Genomic DNA, 8796 nt, shown 5'->3' on the forward strand with positions numbered 1-8796 from the left:
ATTTTCATGAATAGCAGAGAGGCATCCCTACTCTTACCACCATGCCATCGATGATTCTTTTCTTGCCAAATAGTGTCGGTCACTATAATCAAACCAGCCGCCCAAGGGTCCTTTACCGACAAAATTCTTTGCTTTCGTTTCCACCAGGATATCAAATCAGCAATGGAGGATTGATCCTTCCAAAGCAAACCAAAACAGCTCAAAAAATTTTCCCAAAGGACCCGAGAAACACTACAATTTAAGAAGAGATGGGGCAGAGTCTCAGCGTGAAAACCGCACATGATGCATTTGGAGGCTAAAGAGATGCCTTTTTTCCTAATGATATCATCAGTAGGAAGCTTCTGGTGACACAGACGCCAGCCAAAAGTTGACTGACGAGGAGAGAGGCCTTTCATCTAGACCAGCTCATGCCAAGGAACCTTGGGATTTCGGCGGCGAATATCATTCCAGGCAGAGAAAGTACTGAATTGACCAGAGGTAGAGAGGGTCCAAATACATTTATCTTTTATGTTACCTCTAGGGATATTGATAGTTGAAGCAGCTAGAAAAAAATCTTGAAGAAGAGAAGATGAAACCATGGGGAAGTTCCACTCATTATTGTCAATAAAGGCCGCAACTGTGATGGAGGAAGATGCAAACAACTCATCTCTCAAACCTGCTTTTTGTTGAAAAGATTCAGAGTCAACCCATCTATCTTTCCAGCAGTTTATAGAAACCCCATTACCTACCACCCATCGCTCTTTGCTAGAGACAAGAGACCACATTCTTCGAAGGCCTGGCCAAATGGTGGAAGATTTATACCCTTTCTTAAGCTCCCCATTTTTCTTCAAAAATCGAGCATTAATAATGCTGGACAGGGCTGATGAAGAGTGTCTTATATTCCATACCTGCTTACAGAGAAGAGCTTTATTGACATCCCTCAGATGCCTAATTCCCAGCCCTCCTTCTTGTTTAGGCTTGCAGATTGAGTCCCAACTAACTGTAACTCCTTTGGCTATTTCAGGATCGCCACTCCAAATGAAATTCCGCATCCATCTCTCCATGATGTTCAGTAAAGAGCTAGGCCACCAGTATACAGAGAAGTTGTGGGACGGCATACCAGAAATAACAGATCGAACCAGCTCCACCCTACCAGCCATGGAGAGGAGCTTTCCTTTCCAACCAGCCATCCTTCCTTTAATTTTATCCATCACCGGGAGGAGAGGTTCACGAGTGACTCTACCCTTGAAAATTTCCACTCCCAGATATTTTGTAGGGAACTTGCAGATGGAGATTCCAAGGGTATCAGAGATGAGTTGCTTTCTATCTAGAGACATCTTCCCCAGGAAAAGTTTACTCTTGTTGAGATTGATTTGTTGACCAAAAAACTGCTGATACTTTGTAAGGAAGTCATGAAAATGTCTGACATATTTGATGGAGCCATTTAAAAAGAAGAAAATATCGTCTGCAAAGAGGAGAAAACCTGGCATTTGGACACCACGAGGACCCTTGATGGCTTGTAGTTTCTTGTCTTGAAGCATAAGGCGGATTCCCCTACACAGGACCTCCTCGGCAAGGATAAATAAAAGAGGGGAGATGGGGTCACCCTGACGCAGGCCTCGCTCAACACCAAAGAATCCAACCGGACCTCCATTGAGCAACACTGAAATTCTGGATGTACGAAGAATTTGAGGCAACCAGTCAATCCAAGTATCAGGGAAGCCAAACTTTTTCAAGACCTTGAAAAGAAAGCTCCAAGATACAGTGTCAAAGGCTTTCTGGATATCAATTTTTATCCCCATACCTCCACCTCTTGTACAGTCAAACATGAGATTAGCTAACTCTGAAGCGAGGCTGATATTAGTCTGAATAACCTTGCCCTTCTGAAAGGCGCCTTGCTCTTCGAAAATAAGCTTAGGGAGGAGAGAAGAGAGTCTTGTAGCCATAACCTTGGACAAAATTGTACAGAAAAATTTTTGCATGCAAATCAGCCTAAACTTGTCCAGAGAAGTTGCACCTTCCATTTTTGGGATGAGAACCAAAAAGCTATTATTGATGCCTTTAGGAAGGGTTCCAGAGCTGAAAAAATTCTTCACAGCATGGCAAACATCAAAACCAATTAGCTCCCAACAATGTCTGAAGAAAGCACCAGAGTAACCGTCTGGGCCTGGAGAACTATCAGGGTCCAGGTCCCAAATTGCATTCTTGATCTCTTGATCATTTGGGATGGCTTCCAATCCTCTAACGTCAAGCTCGTCAAGGATATGGGGAATGCAGTCCAATAGCGATCCATGGTCAAGGGTGGGGCTGGCTTTATGGATAGCCTTATAGTATTCCTCAACATGAACAGCCAAATCATCCATACTTGATGTAATTGTACCATCAGTTTTTTGAAGAGAGCGAATCGAGTTCTTCACCCTTCTGATTTTCGCAGATAAGTGGAAAAATCTAGAGTTTCGGTCTCCTTGAGAGAGCCATCTATTTCTTGCTTTTTCTGCCCATAGCTTTTCATGGTCAAGGAGAGCTTTCAAGTATCTGGATTTAGCATCAGCTTCCAAATTAAAAAGATGGTCATCAATACCATATGAATCTATCTGAGATTGGATTTGCTGAAGATCATCTTTTGCAGCTTTTAATTCCGCATCTAGGTTTGGGAACACTGATCTTGCCCAGCTCCTGAGAATAGGCTTGAGGCATTTCAGCTTAAGAGCAAGAGAAAAAATAGGATAGCCATCCACAGGTTCACTCCAGGATTTATTGACCACATCCATAAATTCCTCATGGTCCATCCAAAATCGTTGGATGCGAAAGGGGCAATTTGCAGGTTTCAGCATTGAATCCGAGGTAATGCACAGGGGGGAATGGTCAGAAGAAAAACGCTGCATCACCTCCTGGGTACAGTCATGAAAGTGGTTTATCCACTCTTCATTACAAAAAGACCTGTCCAGAATTGCCAAAACATTCCCACGCTTCCTGTTATTCGTCCAAGTAAATTTATGCCCTTGAGAAGGAACTGAAATCAGGTTGCAAGCATCCACAGCCGCATTGAACTCAGACGCAGACCCAAGATTAAAGGCGCCCGGACCCTTTTTTTCGTGCGAAAAAAGGGAGGCATTGAAGTCACCTGTCACTAGCCAAGGAGAGGAGCCAATTGGAGTCGCTGCAAGAGCCATCCATAGCTCTCTTCTAGAAGCTCGGAAACAACTCGCATGTACAAAAGTTATGTAAATAGAATTGTTTCTCCAATTTATACACAGTGAAATAAACTGGTCAGACATGGAAATAATAGTTGGTTTGGTGAGAGACCTCTTCCAAATGACCCATAGGTTTGGGTTTTTATCAGTGCGAATATTATGAATAAAGCATGCATCATATCCCAGTTTATTAAAAAATAAAGAAGGGAAAGCAGCTACCTCCACCATTGGTTCAGCTAGACAAACCACATCAGGGTGCTTGTCTAGGAGAATATTGCTGAGAGTTGCACGACCAGCAACCTTCTTCATCCCTCTGATATTCCAGAAGAGGGCACGCATCATAAACATTTGGAAGAGGCAATACGGTCAGACTTTCTAGTCTGCTCCGCAGTGAACAATTGTTTTCCTTTTTTTCTTGAAACTGTTTCCATGCCGTGGTATTGTTCCTTCTGGAGGGCAGCAGCATCAATGGCGCCAACTTTCGGGTAGTGGAGGGTGAGGTGACCATTATCCATAGCACTTGAAGTAATGGAATTGATCACATGATCACTGTGGACAGAGAGTTGACAAGAGCCAGTAACCAGAACTGGATTAGCCGCACAACCTTGAGAAACCAGAACGCCTTGTTCTAGAATTGAGTTAGTCTCAGTGGTTTGGTTCATCGTATTGAGTTTGTTTGACCCGTGTAAAAGAACCGAACCATCTTTGTTGCATGATTCATCCAATCGATCTACAATTGGATTATTCCTCAAATTGGCTGAGGAAAATCCTTCTAAAATAGGTAACTCAATAGCTAAAATCCCCTCTTGCGTATCCAAGTTTCCATACAAAGCTGGATCACAATTATGGGAGATGGTTGGCAATTTTGAATTTGAATTCTTTCCTATTGAGGGCTCGCCACCATTCCTGCCGGAAACCTCCACACCAGCCACCCCCAAAGACGACTTCTCCACCCAAACAGCCCCAACAACACCACAAGCATCATCCTTGTCTTTGCGTGCGGCATCGGCGATGCGTTTCTCTTTGCAGTTTTGGATGGTATAACCAAGTTTTTTACAAAAACCACACTTTCCCAATGTGTCTTCATATATGATTTTTTGTGTGAACCAAAAAAGATCACCTGTTCCAGGTTGTCGCCGTTCAACCTGGATTTCTTCCAACCGCTGCACTGAAGTATCCATCTCCACGAGGACACGAGCAAAGTTCCCTATGGATGCATTTCGTGTTCTTTTATCAATGTCCAGGGGGCGCCCCACAGCTTTTGCATTGGAAAGGAGGATCCGCTCGTGCCAATATTCGAAGGGGAGCCCAGGAAATCGAATCCAGACAAGCTTAGAAATAGGAGAGTTATCATGGATATTAAAATCCGGCTTCCACCGCTAGAAGCGAATAAACTGCCGTCCGATCTTGATAGGACTTTGTTTCCAGATGTTTGTCATGTCTTTCTCAGCCTCAAATTGGAATAAAGTGTAGCCTAATCCCATAGGTTTGATAAAAACCTTCTCTTTAAGGTTCCAAGAATTCACAGCTTCCTTCCGAACTTCATCCAAAGAAATAAACCGAAAATTAATTTTGGCCACCAAAGCAAAGCGATATCGGAGAAGACGTTCCTCATAGGCATCTTGGGGAATCACGATTTTAGTGATATTTCCGGCATGAATAGGGTCAGGTAGGTCGGCAACATCAAGGAGAACGCCTCCAACCGCCTTAGAGTAGGATTTCTTAGGGAGGGAAGAAAAGCCAGTATTGCAAACATCCACAATAGGCACAGCAGGTGCAGGCGTGCAACCTGTTCCAAGAGATAGGTGGGGCTGCAAGAAATCCGTAATGAGCCTCTGCTTTGTGCGATCAGGTGGGCGGCCTCCGGCCAGAATCCCAATCTCCTCCACCGTAGAGTTTCTCTCTCCACTTACCATATTGTCAGGCTTCCTCTGGTTGATGATTTTAATCCTCTTCCGTGTTGTCTTTATTTCTTAACTTTGTATACTCCAAGAAGAAACTTTCCAGTGATAATCTTGATTTTCTCCATCCCTTGATTAAAGTTCAGTTTTGATTTCTGGTTTTTCTAATCGATTACTCAATTGCTTTCCATTTTTCCTAATGACAGTAGGATTATTGAAAAAACTACTATATACATGTTAAGTTAACCCTTTGGCTGTAATATTATTCTGTTCTCTTATGTTCTGATCTGCTGAATCTATGAACTTATTTATAGTTCTGTTCTATAGTTCCTAATCCACCTTGTGATTCTATTTGAGCTAAATTCCGACTGGATTTCCCTAGATCGAGTTTAGTCATTATTAGCATCCTTCCCCAGTGATATATGAATGCCAAGAAGTTATTGTACATATAGCTCAGACATCACTCTTGGCAGGCATTCAACTGGAATAACCATGCTAACATGAATCCTACAATCGGCTAACATCAAAGAAACAAATCTCAAAGAAGATGAAACGAATCTCAAAGACAAAAAAAAAAAACCCCTAGAACCATGAATTGGCTAACATCAAGCAGATTACAAAGAGAATAAGAGGAGGAAGAAGAGTTGAGAGAGGGTGAGAAAGTGCATACTTTCGAGAGGAGAAATCACGACCTTCATTGAGGGAGAAGCAGGGACGAGATGGAGTAGCTGCAGATGAGTTTCTTAAATGGTCGTCGGAGGTCACAATTCTCAAAGAAAAAAAAAAACCCATAATAAATGCTAACATAAGCAAAATCAAGATAAGAAAAGGAGGAAAAGTTGAGAGAGGTGAGAGAGTCATACTTTTGCAGAGGAGAAGTTGGACTTCGTTGAGGGAGAAGCAGGGAGAACAGAGCCAGTGCGGATGAGTTCTCAATGGTCATTGGAGGTCATAGTTTTTCACAGATTCTATGTGTGATGTTGTCATTTTATATGAGGTACGAATCGGATGATCTTTTGTGAGATACTTCAATAGAGATCTACAAAAAAGTACTTTATGTGTAAATCATTGTAGAAGATCTTGATCTTTTAAAAATTACATTCATTAGCAACCAAACACCCATAAAAGTCCAGAATCATGATTCTTTCGAATTACATTCCAAAGACTCAAGGAATCAAACACGCCCTAAGGTATCTTCTATCATAAGGGATGTTATTTGGCTTCTTAGCCCAATGAATTCTCATTCCCTCATTCAAATTAGGAGCAAGCCTCAAAATTTCCGTTGAGGACAAGAGGAAGTGGGTATTTAGTCCACTAGGGTGCTGATTCATCAAAAAAATTCTTTATTGCCTCTGCTTGCATTTTTGTTTGTGTCAGAGCTCCTATTGTCCCTAGTATAGGATGACTTAGGGTCCGTTTGATAACGTTTCTACCGTTTCTGTGTCCAGAAACGCCAGAAACAGATCTTTAGGTGTTTGATAAACCTTGTTTCTAGAAATGTTTCTTGTAAATTTTTTTTTTTTTAGATAGTATAATGGAAAAATATCTCTTTCCATTCCTCTGTGCTTAATCTTCGGACCGCCATTGAAGCTGCTCGGACTGCTCGAGCTTCTCTCCACGCTCTGAAAGCCGATTTTACTAGAAGAGTTCATACGAGGACTGTTGACGGAGATCCCTCTAGCAGGAATGGAGGTTGAGTCAGGTGCTCTACGAATCGAACTCTGTCCCACTCTAAAGTTACAAGCTTACAGCTTCGAAATCCGAAGACGAAGATAGTTCAATTGCAAGCGCAACCGTCAAATTGAGATTTCACAATGACGGGGAAGTCGCCCTCCTATCTTCTGGCTCACCTCACTCTGCTTGGCCTTCTATCTGCCTCCTCCTTCTATTGCTTCTGGAAGTCCCGACGCCTCTGCCGCCAAAGACTCTCCCTCTCCTCCTCCTCCCAGAGCACCACCACCCTTCACCCTGCCCCTTCTAGAGACAAGATCTTCTTCATCTTTTAGACCGAGACCTCTAGAGCCCTAGCCCATCGTTTCTTCGATCTTCTCACTTCAAATAACCTCCCCTTCAACCTTGTTGATCCTAAAGATTAGGAGCTTGAAGATCTCCCTAAAGAAACTCCGTCCCAATTGGCTCGCCAAGATCACCGAAGATTGCAAGGTCGGATCTTTACTCCTCTCAGGCTGTACGTTTTCCTTGGGAGATCTTCGTGGTCAGGGCCAAAAGAAGACAAAGAAGAAAGCGAAAGGCAGGGAAGAAATCGAAACGAACTCTGAATCAGAATTTCTAAGCAACGGAAGGCTCAACAAGCTCACAGGAGCTCCGACATGTTAACGATGGTCGCCTAGGAACGAAGGGAGACGGGTTGCAGAGGAGAGAAGAAGGATGTAAAAAGGGGTTGGGGGAATATTATTGGGCAAGGGCTAATTATTTTGGCTACAAGTCGTTTCTGGAAACGCCAAAACAACTACAACTTGTTTCGTCTCTTTTATTTCTTGAACCATAAATTGAAAAAAAAAAAAATTCTATTTCTACTTATAAAAATAGGTGAAACGAAACGATTTTACTAAACGCTTTTTACCCCATTTCTCCATTTCTAGGAACAAAAAAACGTAGAAACTCGTTTCTGGGAAAGTTATCAAACGGTGCCTTAGTTTAGCTCTGCCATTCCTAGTATTGTTTTATTGTTTGGAGAGACATGACTAGTTCTCCCCCCACCCAGAATTTTCTTCCCTTGAGAAATATGTTAATCCCTAATTGATGCCTTTCTTAGAATTCTATTGAAAGTGTGGATCATTTATTTTTCTCTTATCCTTTTTCCACTTTGGTTTGGAAAAGAGTTTTAAAAAAATGTTGGTCTTCTTCTAAAGTTATTTGACAAAGGGTGGAGCTGAGTTTTGAATACTTTCAATGGAAATTTGAAAGTCTTTATATGACAATTTGCTTCCTTTCAGTGCAGTGATTCATAACATTTAGTGGGAAAAAATTTAAAGAAGATGCACTTCTACATTATATAAAAAACTGATCAAATCGACGATGTTATTTATTTTAAGGTTAGAAATAAAAATTCTTCGCAACTATGCTATGAGTCCTGATTCTAGGAAGAACAGACATCTTGTTCTCACTTGGGATTTTCCAATCATTGCTCCCCTGGTTTTGATGTGCCATATTTTTTTACTTCTTGTGCTTGTTCTTTCCTCCCCTAATTTTGGTTGTACCCCTCTTTTGGTGATTGTATTTGATCCCCCTCTCCAGCCCATGGTTTTGTTGTGTTCCCTCCTTTTTTGTTTTGCCTCTGAGACTTGATTTTTTTTTTTTTTTTTGTTTTAATATATTTTTATTCATAAAAAAATAATAACTAAATAAATAAATGGACCCTTTCAAACAATCCATATGACAATTATGTTTGGCCCCAGTTTCTATTGAGTTAGAGAGAGAATCTTTGCTAAATAAGCTGAAAAATCCGGTTACATCTATTTCCTACTTACATATATCAATCTCTGGTAATATCGAACAAGAAGACTTTTTCTTCTACCAAAGAAAAGAAGATTTTTCCCAACTAAAAAAAAGACTTTGATTCTATAAGTTATTCAGAGTTCTTAACCGAATGACCAAACAATATATTTATTTGTGTCATGGACATTTTACTCCCTCCTGATTGCTTTATTTCATTCTGCCCATCTATAGTATTTTTTTTTGGGTGGTCCATCTGTAGTATT

This window comes from Macadamia integrifolia, chromosome 11 (assembly GCF_013358625.1).
Source record: "Macadamia integrifolia cultivar HAES 741 chromosome 11, SCU_Mint_v3, whole genome shotgun sequence".
Classification (NCBI taxonomy): Eukaryota; Viridiplantae; Streptophyta; class Magnoliopsida; order Proteales; family Proteaceae; genus Macadamia; species Macadamia integrifolia.